This window comes from Desmodus rotundus, chromosome 3, assembly GCF_022682495.2.
Source record: "Desmodus rotundus isolate HL8 chromosome 3, HLdesRot8A.1, whole genome shotgun sequence".
Taxonomy (NCBI): Eukaryota; Metazoa; Chordata; class Mammalia; order Chiroptera; family Phyllostomidae; genus Desmodus; species Desmodus rotundus.
In genome coordinates this window covers 38,660,925-38,674,977 of record NC_071389.1, presented here as the reverse complement: position 1 = coordinate 38,674,977, position 14,053 = coordinate 38,660,925, and the positions used below count along the sequence as shown (strand labels likewise).

General features: G+C 45.1%; 1 protein-coding gene across 10 annotated transcripts in view; it reads left to right on the top strand.

The window, feature by feature from the left end:
* DAB1 (DAB adaptor protein 1) overlaps nucleotides 1-14,053 on the top strand; it is a 390,626-nt gene that overhangs the window by 334,400 nt on the left and 42,173 nt on the right. The gene's annotated exons all lie outside the window — the stretch shown is intronic.

Here is a 14,053-nt window from a genome sequence, read left to right as displayed (position 1 = left end):
AAGGACTTGGAAATGCTTGGCCTGGAGAAGAGGAACCATGGAAATGAAAAGATGGAGATGGGTGCCCAGAGGGCCGTGTCTGGAAGAGGGACTGTAGCGCCCTGTGTTGTCCAGCTCGTGGCACCAAGATGAGTGGGGCCACACAAGAAAGCCAGGCCCCACTCCGAGTGAGGGTGATGTTTGCGCAGTCACAGCTGTGCAGGGCCGGAGAAGCTGAGCTAAGAGCGTGCACTCCCCATCACTGGGGCTGCGCCTGAGAGAGACCACCTGTCAGAAGACTGGGAGTGGGGGATCCAAACATGGAATGCATAGAGGGGCCAGTGAGCTCCTGATGTCTCTTCCTCACCTGAGCTGTTGGATTCACTGAGTCTGGAGTCTTTCTAGTCTAATCCTTACGCCTCCCACCCCAGCTCCCCTTGGTCCTTATGACATTTCTTTCTGATGAGTGTCCCTTTTTCTACCCCACTCCACTAGCATCTTTCTGAAACCACTATAACCCACCTAAATACTGCTTCCTAAACCCAATGCAGGTAAGTTTTAATGGAAAAAAAAAAAAAAACGTACCCAAAGAAAACCCAAGTCTGGAAACATAGTAGAGGGTATGCAATGGGGTGCCACTCAGAGAAAAGGCCATTTTTCTCCCTCACGCCCTTGCGTTTAATCAAGCCTCCTTGGCACTGAGACACTGGTCTTCCATCTCAGTTTGGTCCAGCCCCCATGACGCAGCTCCCTAAAATTCAGTTCACGCCTAAATTGCCTCACTGGCCCCCAAAAGGTTTAGATATATGGGGAAACAGACTTCATTTGCCACCTTCATTTTGGCGAATTTATTAACCAGGGTGGCCACACTATCTCCATGCTTAATGGCTCAAAAAAACCCAAGCTCCTTGACCTGTACAGCATACCTGGCACTCGGGTCCTGGATACAGTCTATATCTCTATCTGCCTCCTCCCAGTCCAGCTCTCCTGAACTCTACAGTTTCCTGAAGCAGTCACACCCTCCCCCATTCTCTCTGCAGCCCACCCAAACAGTCCTTCTTAGCTTCAAGCTCTGTGCTCTCAGGGAGACTCTCTGGAAGTCTGCTCCACACAGTGTCAGCAGAGAGCCCCTGCCTCTGTGGCCCTGTACCCTATCATTCCTGTATTAATAGCCTTTACCACATAGTGTCAGATTGCCACTGCTTCCCCGTCACTTCCAGGCGCTTCCTGAGGTCCTTGTGTTTCCCACAGCAAGCCCAGGGCCTGGTCCGTGGAAGCCAGGCACAACGCAGCCGCTCTGGGGGTATTTAATGAATGTATGAATGACCCTAGCCTGTAGTAGGAATTAGTAAAAATCCCCAGCACTTTCTTTTAATGGCAATTCTGTGTCTGTCTGACTCTGAAAGAGTCATCCAAAGGAATAAGGTTTTGGTGGAAAATATCTGGGCCACCCGAATGGCCTGCAGTGGCTCCCAACCTGCTGTTCCCACAGAATCCTGGGCTTATCTGTTGGTGATGATGGTTTTTCCATGAATGATTTCAACATTTCTAAACGTCTAAAAGAGGCAGGAGGTAAAAATCTCAGGTGCTGATGGAGAGGCAGATGGATGCATTTGGAATGTCAACTCCTGTTCTTACTACCTGTGGGACTCCAGACAAGTTTCCTTGTCCCTCCAAGTCTGTGTTCTCATCTACCAAAGGGGTTATTGCATCTAACTTGCGAGGTGATTTTGAGAGGAAAATAGTATATGTATCGGAAAGTTGGTTGCACTTGCTTCAACCTCTCCGAAGTACTTTAAATACCCTACGCCTTTCCCTGTCTGGGATCTTCCTGTTCTCTAGGTTTCCTCCCGTAGACCTGCTTCCCTGATGAGGGACCTTCCCTAGGACGCCTCTGGGCTGTGGCAGTCCCTGCCATGATCTCCCCTCTTGCTTCCTCGCTGCCTGCTCTTTAGCCAAAAAGACAAATACAGCCAGAGTAGTGCATGTGAAGCAGGGAGTCCGCGGACTTCCCTAAGTTCCCCACAAGAAGAGGCACTGACCAGTGGCCTGTAGCTCTAGCTAACATCCAGGTTCTTCTTCCTTGGGTCCATGTCTACACAAACTCTGGTAAGAAACTCAGCTGTCTTTGGAGGAAACCTCAAACCAGCCCAGGAAGAAACAGCCTGATCTTCAGAGTCAGATCTGGGTGTGCTCTCATCCTAGCCACCACTTACGGGTCCTTGAGCAGCTTCTTATATCTCTAAGCCTCATTATTGTCCTATGTAAAAGGAAAGTAATGCCCACCTTGTGTGTTTATTTGGAGGATTAAAGGAAACATTTATGTAAAACCCTTAACAGGGGATATGGATTAGATTAAATGAGAGCATTTCTATTTGTTATTGTTATAAGCAATGCATCAGCAAACAATTCTCATCGAGCTGGGAGTGCCATCCTAGATGATTACATTTCTCCTCTGGGAAGACTTCCCTACTCCAGTGTAAGCAGCCCCTCTGGGATACTTCTGTGCTCCTGTTTGCAATGATCACAGTGGATTGTTGTTTTCTTTTACGTATCCATGTGGGCCATCGGTCTATGGGTTCCTTACAAGCCTTGGCTTTGGGGTTAATGACAGTACCTGCCTAAGAGTTTTTGTGTTAGGATTAAATGAGCTTAGGGATGTGAATCAGCAAAGTATTTGTGAAGAGGGAAGATTCAATAGCTGTGAGATATTATTCTTCATGTTTTCCCTTCTTTGGGGGAGTTCCTTGAGGACAGGAATAACTTTTTCCTTAACTGAGAACATGCTTATTGATCTCAGGGAGAGAGGGAGGGAGGGGGAGAGAGAGAGAGAGAGAGAGAGACATCGATGTGAGAGAGAGAAACATGGATTGCTTGCTTCCCATATGCGTCCTGAACGAGGATCAAACTCACAACCTAGGTATGTGTCCTGACCTGGAATCTAACCTGCAACCTTTGGGTGTATAGAACAATGCTCCAATCAACTGGGCTACCCAGCCAGGGCAAGAATAACTTTTAATCATCATTATTTTTGAAGTAACTCTTCTTAGGATTTCTGATCTCTGAGATTTTGATGGTAGACTCTTCCCCACCCTTCAAAAAAAAAATGTGTGCACATGTAAATTATTGTAGGCCCTGAAGCAAATGGAATCCCTCAGTATCATCATCTAGGACCCCTGTCCTAAAGCCTCAGTCATTGGCTCATCTTCACTCTTCCATGGATAGAGACAGCCTCAGTAAGGTGGCAAATTTGATGTATTGGGTTTCAGACTTTTAGGACAGCAGAAGTTAGAAATCATTGTTTCCTATTGATCTTACCTAACCTAGTGCATCAACTTATGGGAGCAAAGTATTTTCTTCAAATAGCTAGTCCTAGGTCCAAAGAGAAAGCCATTTGCATCTCTGTACTCTTCCCCCCTCATGTTCACTGGTCCCCGCAATAGTCTCACACTACCTTGCTCCTTAACTGTGGGGCTCAGCTGCACTGGCTCCTTTCATGTTCTGCTTTCACAAATAACATGTTAGGATGCTTCTGTTTGCTTATTTGCATTTGGACCTATAATGTCCCCTTCTCCTAACAGATTTGTTCTTAGGATCATACTATGCTCCCCTCCACTCTTTCCTAGGAACGCTGGGCCAAGATAAGGCTTAACCCCACTCACTTCTGGGGATATGTGTACATTTTAACTCCTCCTGGTCAGGGCAGCTGGAAGCTCTGCACAGGGGCTGATTTCTCCTATATCTTAAATGTGTATAATTTTTATGTCAAGATCTCCGAAATCCAATGGCATAAATGCTGGCTGACAGGAAATGTTAGATGGCTAGAGAGACAAGGACATTCAGGCAAAAGGATATACTTTGGGCAAAGCTCTGAAAGATGGGCAGGATTGGAATACACAAAAGAAACGGAGTACCTTCTAGGCAGATCATTGAGGTCCCCCTGGCTCTTGGGTTTATACTGCCTGTACTTAGCAGCAATCAGAGTTGATTAATTTATCATCATTTTAATCTCGAAGAAACAGGGACATATAAGTGGTCTTCCTTTCTGCCTGTTGATAATGCTGGTCGTGTTGTTTAGATAAATATCCCGCCCCTTTGGGGCTGTCAGAAATGCACATTTCTGAGTGGGCAGGAAGGTGTGTGCTAAGCAACCCATCACTGCATTCATTATTTAGTGCTTTTTGCAGTGTTAGCCGTTGAACATGATTCCAGTTCCACAGTGGGATCACAGTGGTGCAGTCACAGGCTGCTGAAGTGCCTATTCCAGACCCTTCATGCCCCTGCAACACTGAACTTGGTTAAAACTTACTGTGAAGGTAAACTGTTTCAATGACACAGACCTTAACCTTAGTCTGCTTCATGTGATTTTTGGCATGAGAAATGCTCAGTGATTTTCTTCTCCCCTTCCCTCCTACCCTCTCCCAATAGTCTTCTGGCTGAAAATATCTTTTATCCTTCACCTTATAACTGCCTGGTTTAAATGTCTTTTATGTAGTTGTATTAGGCAAAGAAGACTTTCTAATTATCAGTAATACCTTTTGGGGGCCTTCAAAAGAGAGATTCTTAGAAGTTTGGCATAGTGGTAAATAAGGACAAAGGCTTTCAGATTGGTAAATTGGACTTGACATTAATTTCCTTCTGATGAAACACAGATCCAGAAATTGAAAGGAATGATCAGATCCTCCCCCCCAAAATTCTTTCCTCACTTTGGATGTGATCTTCATCAATCACTTTGACTTTCTGAGACTCATTTTCCTGAAGGAAAATGATGAGCATCTTCTACCAACATCTCAGGGCTTTGGTGAGACTCACGAAGCAATATGACAGCATCTCCTGTGACAATGAGGGTTACTTTTATAGACTCCGGGGAAGTACAGATTGAGGAATGTTATGTACAGGTTGCCTCCACTTATTTTATGGGATGTCCTGTGATTAAAACAAAGGCCCAAGTCTTCTGACAGGAGAGGACAAATCTGGGTGCAATATAAGAAAGAAATTTCAGACTCTCTGAGCTGATTTTCAGAGGAAAGTACAGCCTCTCAGAGTAGTGAGGTCTCTGTCCCTAGGAGTATTCAAGCTGCTAGTAAATGGCTCTATAAGGGATTCCTGTGTTGTGAAGGTGACTGAAGTGATGGACCTCAGAATGATGCATCTACTCTCTCATTTCATTTGCCCCCATGTTCATTATGTCTAGTATTTATTTACCTCACCATCGTCTTGTTCCCAGTATCTCAGTTGCCAAGCCACACACCCCAAAGACCCTATATCTACTGTCATCATTACCACCTTGGACTTAAAAGACACCCACTGTGAAGTGCACAGAAGTAAGTTGTGGCATTGCCCTGTGAAGTTAGTGCACTGGATGTAAAGAAGTTTACCAGGTATAATAACCAAGTCATCTATCTCACTGAGCAAGCATTGAGCATAGAGCAAGTGCCTAGAAAATCTGTTTCTCCTTAGTTACCTTCTGGAGAGCCTGAAATCAGGACTCTGCATCTTTCTGTTCTGCCTGAAAAGGAGCCACACTGGGAGAAACTGATAGAAATCCTGACCACATTTTAAGCCAAGGCTACCTTAGCTGTGGAAAAAGCAGGTAGACTTAATTAAGCATCTGCTATGTGCCATGGACCAACTTGGTTCTGGTCTTGACTTTTGTTTCAGTGATCACAATTTTGGGAGGTAAGTGTCATTTCGATAAGGAACAGAGTCTTCTAGAGGTCACATAACTTACCCAGGATCACAAAGCTGGTAAGTGGCAGAGCCAGAATTTGAACCCTAGGTTGTTCTGACTCAGGCACCCACACAATTTCCACTAAAACATACTGCCTTTAAGATTAAAGAAAATGCAGAGCCCTTCATCTCCTCACCGTCACCTTAATCAGAATCGATGCCCAGGCCTCAGTTCCCCTCACCTGTTACTCATTGTTTTTGAGTCTTTATAACAGCACGTAGGCCTCAGGAGGCCCAGCACTTGGTTGCTGGCTATGAATACCTCTCTCCCCCCTTTAGATTGAGTTCAATGAGTCATGGCCATGTCTAATTCATTTCCAGACCCTCTCTCTTTGCCTGGCACACTGCTTTCATCATCCTTATACTGAAAAGGTATTTGTGAATCACAAAGAACAAATCTCAGTGCAAGCTGCCCATCTCTGAAGGTCAGACAGCTCCTCATTTTGCCACTTCTGTCTCCTGTCCTCCAAACGCTGGCGTGTTTCTTTATGAGATCCCATTCCCCCAACAGTCAGAACTCAGTTGATTTTCTTCACCGTAGATTTAATTCAGTTTCCCTGCTGCAAATGTAGGAAGAGTCAATCCATAATGTGAAGAATTTCTCTGGACAACTGTTCTCTACAACCCCCCATCCATTTTTCATGGCAAATAAATTTTCATTCACAATTCAGCAGTTGGTTTTTCCTTTCGTTTGAAATCTGGATCAAGATGTTGTATAATTGGATTAAATCTAGTCTGAACATTTGTCAGTTTCACTTCCTCATTAAGCACCACATTGTAGAGAAATTATAATTATTGCGACACAGTTAACATAACTGTCACACCAGAGGAGGCTGTCCCGAAGTAAGGGGGAAGAATCTGAATCTACGCATGCCCACGAATGACATAGAATTTCAATGTTTTGATGTTTCTTAAGTGGGCTTTCTTTTAGCTGCACTTACAAATTGTCCTAAGATAGAATGCTGAGTTCCTAAAACTCCCAGAGCTTGTAGGAACATTGCAAGATACTATCTGGTTCAGCCTCTTCGGCAATACAAGAATCCCTCGAGGATGTGTGTGGTCAGTGCAGCTGAGTATTCCTGACTCTTGGGCTTTGGCTCACATACCTGCAATAGCAGACCCTCGTAAAGTCCTTCTTTTTGTTGTTTGTTTACAGCTTCTGTTTATTTATGTATTCATCCATCCATTTGGCAGATATTGACTGAGAACCTTCTACTTGCCAGACAGAGTTCTAATCACTAGAGACACAACACAGATAAGAATAAGACTAGCTGCCTAAGAATCTAAGGGTCTCAGGAAGAAGGTAGCCTTATAAAAATAATTATAATCAGTGCAACCAAGGCTGTAAGAAGCTGTGTATGAGATGCTCTGGGAGCAGAGTAGAGGCAAGTAAACTTCACCTAAGGGACTTTGGTGAGGTCTTCACCCAGGGGATTGGGTTGGAATAGAGTCTTAAAAGATCGTGGGAGTTTGGCACTGGAGAAAGGGTGGGACAGCGTTTGGGAAGAGGGAACCAAATGTTTAAAGGCACTGAAATATCCCAGGGGCTGATGAGAAGTCTAGGGTGGCAGGACCATGGGAGCAGAAGACAGCGGTACCAAAGGAAGCCAGCCCCAATGATCCAAGGACCTGAAAGGTGGTGCTCAGAAGCTGGAACTTGTTAGGAAGCCACTGATGCTTTTGGGTAGAGTGACACTATTAGAGTTGCATTTCTCAACGTCACACTATTGGCCCGTGGCAGGTGGCTGGACAGGTGGGGAGACCATTAGGAAGCTAATGGAATTATCTATGTGTATCCCTCAGGATGGAGTCAGGAAAACAGAGTCCACAGCAGTGTAGTACAGGGAATTAAATGTGGGGAAGAAGTTACAACAGTGTTAGAAGAGCTGAAAGGCCAAACGGGACAGTGGGGCAAGCATCATTAGTAATAGTTGGAAGTTGCTACCGTCCCTAGGATATGGGAAGGACAAAGGAAAGAGGTGGCGTTAGCAAAGTCCAGGAGCTGGGGTTGTCGGTATCCCATTACTGGCAGTACTGGGGCCTTGGGGCTGTCCAGCGGGGTCCAGACCATGGAGAGATGGGTTTTCTGGTGGAAACTAAAACCATGGAGGAGACTCAACCACTTTCTGAATACTACCCAAAGAAAGCTGGGATGAAATCTACCCCTCTCCCTTCTGCCCACCATCCAGTTTCCAACCACTGCCTCCTATTGGCCAAGTCTAAGTGGAAGTGTGTTGGCAAGGGAGCCTGGGCAATGTAGTCTACAGGGTTCAGCTCCTGTCATAGAGCACAGAGCAGGGAGACCCAAGAATGGGTCTGAGGGCAAAGAGGCCAAGGAGTGGACACATGAGGACCACTGTGGGTTAGGACTGGGGTGAGGCCCTGCAGAGAGAAATTGAGAAAAAGAGCAAAAGAGAGAGGTACATTTGAGCAGATGACCAGGGTATGTCTGGAAAGATCTCACTGATTTGGCGGGGGAGGGGGGTGAGACAAACACGAGGCCTAAGCTACATCCTGGGTGGCAAGCTTTGGGAGGTCAGATACTAGTCCACATGGCCTGACCACCTTCTCTCCTCTCCTCTAGCTCTGCCATTTACGTACCTGCTGTTGTACACCTCCAACTTCTGAGAGTGTGCATCTGCCTTTCCATCCTCTGGCATCAGGTTCTTGCCAAAGACAGCCCAGCCGTGAGCCCTTTCATCTTCCCTCTGTTCTCAGCCCATGATTCTCCTTTGGGCAGTGTCATGTTATCACTTGAAATGCTATGGCTCTTTCTCCCAAGGTTGAAAAACTCAGCTGTCATGAGTGGAATCAAACAGCACTGTAGATGGCTCACTGTTAAATCATTCCTGAAACTTGTTTTCCACAAATGCAAATGCAGAAGGGATCAGTGTTTGCATAAGCAGCTGCCTGTTCTACTGTACGCTCGGTTGTGTGTTGGCAAAAATCGTGTCAGAATAAAATAATGACCACATCATTCCTCTGCTAAAATACCTACCAGTGGTCTCCTAGAGGAATGACTTCAACCCTTTATAAAGCCCAGGAAACTTTATTCAGATGAAGCATACCTGGTAGCCTTCTATATAAGCAGAAGAAAGAAGAGATGTGATTGAAGCTGGGTTGAAGCCTATACACTAGGAAGCCCTCCCCCCCACACCCACTGAAGGACTGAGAAATTTCTGGAAGGGAAAAGATCCACAGAGGGTAGTGTGAAAACCATTGTCGAAGGAACTCACTAGGTAGTTCCATGGGTGGGAGAAATGAGGTCAGATGAGTAGATCCTTTACATTATTCCTCCCATCAGAGGCACTGTGATCCTAGAACTGAACGTGTGAACCCAGATGGAAGGCAGGAAGACAGCAGGAAGAGTATGCAGTGTGAAACTAGTTGGAGCTTTACCTTCTCAGCTGTATGATTGTAGGTAAGGTGCTTCCTTTTTAGATTCTTCATGACAGTTAAAGACACAGAGCTACTTTCCTGGGTCTTGTGAGGATTAAATAACAGATTCTGTTATGTTGGGCACAGAGTAAGTACTCAGTACTTGGTAGGCAACATGGTATTGAAGTTAAAAGTGCTTGTAGAAAAACTGCTTGGGCTTGGAATTTTTCTCCTTCAGTTATCAGCTGTGTAACCTTGGATGGGTTATTTAAACTTCTCTATGCTGGGGTGTGTTTGCTTGTAAAGTGAGAATAATGACTATGATACTTACCTCATAGAGTTCCTTAGAGGACTTGGATAAGGTATGATATATAAAACCTTTAGAACAGCACTTGACACACAGTAAGGGCTCCAGAAATGTTAGCTGTAGTTATTTTTATGAATTATTATATAGACAAAGGACCGTACCAAGTGCTTTAAGAGATATGAGGGTGAGTAAGACCATACATAAGACCTGGTGCAGCCACTAGGGTGCTTTTAGTCTACTGGAAGGAAGAAGATTGGTGTACAGAATAAGGGGCTGGAGTGCCTTCAATTCTCCATGCCCGAGTAATAATGTCAACAAGATCAAGTTTAACCCAAGAACCTGTGGTGGGGCTGAGCCTGCGGGAGAGTGCCATGCTATGGGGCAGGGATAACACACAATTGTAACTGCCAAATGTTGAGCACCCAAGCAAGGGACTGTGATAGGCACCTAATTCACTACTTCAAGGCTCTCCCAAACAATGTAGGTCTCTTCTCTACTGTAAAGGATATTGAAGGTCAGAGAAGTTAGATCACTTAGCACAGTTAGAAGAGGCATCACTAAGAATTTAATCCAGCTGTCTCTGACCCTAAAACTGGGGTGATCTGGTTTATCATCCAGACTGGGTCACTTTTGAAAGTGAAAGGGGGGTTCCCTCTTAACAATTACAACAGGACGCTAGGCATGAATAGGGCCTGTCTTAGATAAACCAGGGTGCAGGGCCACCCTACCCAAAGCTAGTGAATGCTCTTCCTGCTGGGCTAAGCTGTCTCTAGACCAGAACACAGTGAGATGTCAAGCAGAAGGAAGGAAGCATCTATCCATCTTGTTCTTAAAACTCATTGCCAATAGTGCTACCTGTGCTGAGGCAATGACAGTACAGTCCCCAAGATGCAGATGCACTGATGCGTGCTTGCTCCTGCAGTGGGCATAAATCAGGTTCCTTGGAGATCTGTTGCATGGTAAGAAAATGTGATTCAGAGGTATCTGTTAACTGCTGCTGCTGCGAGTCTACCATTATTCCTCTAATACAGATCATTAACATTCACAGAACCTTAACTACAGCATCTCTAATGAGCTGAGCTATAATATGCAGTTTCCCCATAAATATCCATTGATGCTGACACTCTTCTCTCTTGGTACAGTATTTCTGCTTTTCTGAATAAATCATCATGTTGAAGCTCTTTCTTTTCTCCCTAACTGCCGTTATTAGTGGTTGCAGAAGAATAATGAACAAACTCTAGTCGTAAAAAAGGAGAAAGAGATAAATGAACAACTGTGGAGAATAAGAAAATATATATTGGTGACAGTCCCACCCCAAAGCACACAAAACCTTGTTTTTGCAATGACTTAGAAAGGAGGCAAGAAATGAAAATTTGTTGAGCATGTACTGGGGGCCAGGGATGCAGCTTGGCAAGCTGTATCTAGTTCAGTGATTCTTGAAAACGGAGTTGCTGAATATTCATTTGCGACACTTTTAAAAACACAGCTCCTTGGGGCCCACTCCAATAAACCTGCTTTTATAAGACTTTCGTATCTTTATATATAAAAGGAGATGTATAAAGCTCCCCTGATGGATTCTAATGCGTGACTAAGTGTATCTAGTTTCATTAGCATGACAAGTATTATTTTTCCATTTTATGGGTAAGAAGATTGAGGTTGAGATGCATAAAGAAGGGCTCATGTTAAGGTGATGTTCACTCTTACCTTTTTTTTTTAATCCTCACCCAAGGATATGTTTATTGATTTTAGAGAGAGAGGAAGGGAGAAAAAGAGAAAGGGAAACGTCAGTGTGAGAGAGAAGGATCAGTTGGTTGCTTCTACATATGTGTCCTGACCAGGGATCAAACCCGTAACCTAGGGATGTGTCCTGACTGGGAATCGAACCGGCTACCATTTGGTGTACAGGACAATGCTCAAATAACTGAGCCACCCAGCCCTGGCCACTCTTGCCTTTTACATCCCTTCCTCCCTTTTCCCACCCACCCTGTTTCCCCACCCCTCTAGAGTTCTGCCAGCATGTCATCATGTTCTTCTCCAGCAGGGTAGCATCTGTCCTTATCTCCAGAATTATTCATTTTTCCCGCTGTTACTGGCTGTCAGCTCAGTACTCTGAGGCTTTCCCCCCTTTTTCTATAGTTTTAATCTCATAGCTTTGTCTCTTTGGCTATTTCTATGTCATTGTTGTTTTTGTCACCTCGGAAGTTCTAGTCCCCCTTACCCCCATCATCATTACAGGGATGACACTTGCAGTGAGATCTGGCCCTGGCCTTGCAGAGAGGATTGGGGGGGGGGGGGGCGCAGGGGTTGGCAAGGCAGGCTCCTGAACTGCCCACTATGGCTGCTCCTTTCAGAACCCTTACCTCTCACCCTCCTCTTAAAATGCGTGTCATCCGACACCCTTTGTTCTCCCCACCACACCATAATGGTTCAAAGCTTGAGCTCCAAAGCCACCCCACCTTGGAGAAAATCCTAGCTCTATGGTTAACCACCTGTGTGCCCTTGGGCAAGTCAATTAACCCTTTGGTGCCTGAGTTTCCTCCTCTGAAAACAAGGATTACAGTAATAGTACCTCCATTTGTCATGATAATTAAACGAGTTAATACATGAAAGCACTTTAGAACAGCTTCTGGCACGTACAGAGGAGGTTCCCTGTGAGCATTAGCTATTATTATTATCCTGCTGACCTTTGCTTGGCTGAGAAGGCATGAGGTTTTAATATTACTATTTAACCCAGTTCCTCCTCTTTAGACCAGAGTGGGCTGTTTGGGATACATTCTAGAAATAGAATCACCATTTCTTAATGAATGATGGGATGCCAGGGTGTGGAAGAGAGTAGGAGCAAGAGTAATGGGTACCTTTGGGGACTTTATGGATCTACCAAAACCAAAAATAATGATCTCAACCACTTGTGACCTAAACAAGGAGATACTGATTACTTTAAATCAAAAGGGTCTTTCATAAGGAGACTCAGCAAGCATGTGAGTGAAGAGACCTCTGCCTGTGGAATCTTTGTAAGATCTCATTGAATATGCCATCCTCTTGCCCTAACTGCATGATCTTCAAAGATAGCTTGTCCATCACCAGAGAACAAGCAAGAAAAGAAGCCAGAGTCAAGAGCACTGTTGTCAAAGTGACAAAATTGGAGTTCCCTTGTCCCTGTAATAGTATGCACAAAGTGTCTCTTTTGTTTTAATTCCATCTTTTGTGCAATAGTGGAAGGTACTTCCGCGAATCAGTCTCTGGTCACTTATGCATGGCTCTGTTCAAGCGTTCCTCCCTTCATCCATCCCACAAACACCGTCCAGGGTCCACTGTGTGTCAAGCACAGTGTTAGCCACCAGTGCCATACAAGTCAGACCAGGTCCCATCCAGTGCCCATCTCACGTGGCATGGAGAGGGCTGCCCACAAACAAGTGAATGGACAGAGAGGGAGTGCTAGCCAAAAACCAACCAGGGTAATGTGACAAGAGCTGGGGGCTGCTACCATATTTACGTAACTAGCCAGAAGAGGTCTCTCCAGGGAGGTGATACCTGAGCTGAGATCTGAATTACGATAGGAAACCAGTCAGCCGAAGAGTGGGTCAGGAACATGGGATGACAAGGGCAAAGGCCTTGGGACAGGAATGTTCCAGTTGTCCATGAGGAACAGAGAGGAGACCAGTGTTGGTCAAAACCTGGTGGGAAAGGGGAGAGTGGTGGAAGATGGGCTCAGACACAGAGGCAGCAGCCGAGCAGGGACCGTCTTATAGGCAGCAGTAAGGAGTTTGGGTTTTATTCCAAGTGTAATGAAAAATTCAGCATTTTGAGCAGGCGAGTGAACCTGATATGTGCTTTTTAAAAAAATACTACTCTAGCTGCTCTATGGAAGATGAACTTAAGGGGACAAGAATAGAAGCAGCAATCTAGGCAAGAGGGAAGGCCCCAGAGGAGATGGAGAGAGGAAGATGGTGCTGGGATATGTGTAGAGATAGAATCACCATTTACTGAACTATTGGGTGTCCAGGTGTGAGACACAGAAGGATTACGAGTAACGTATACATTTGGGGGCTCAAACATCTAGATGTGAGTTGGTGGCCGTTACAGAAATCAGAAGACAAGGAAAGAATTGGTCTGGGGAGATCAAGCATTCTTTGGACATGCTAAGTTTGAGAGGCTAAATGGTATGGGATGCAGTCGCTTCACCAATTGCTAGCAACTAGGGGAGGGAGTGATAAGATCAGATATTGGCTAGGATTAAAGTAGCAAGGAATGCCACAGATTGACTGCTGTCCTTGAACCACTGATGGGTCTCAGTCATGGGAAGGACTCACACTCAGATGAAAATGCCATCCAGATATTGGAAGGGATAGAATAAATAGGATGTCCCTTTTCTTACAACTTTTTTCTGGGATGTCTCCCTAGTATTTCTCTGACGTTGGAACCAGGGCCATTACTCTAATTACAAAGCCTCATTAGCTAAATGACAGAGTGGATATGACATCTTTTCTGGAGTTTATAGCAGCACATGCCCAGTCTCTGTGAGTGAGCACATGTGTGTGCGTGTGTGTGCACATGCATGCACACACACATGCTGAGCATCTGACAACACCATATGGGCTCCCATTCCCTCCACTTAGTAACTCATGCTATCACCAAGACTTTTCTGTTCCGTTTTCTAAT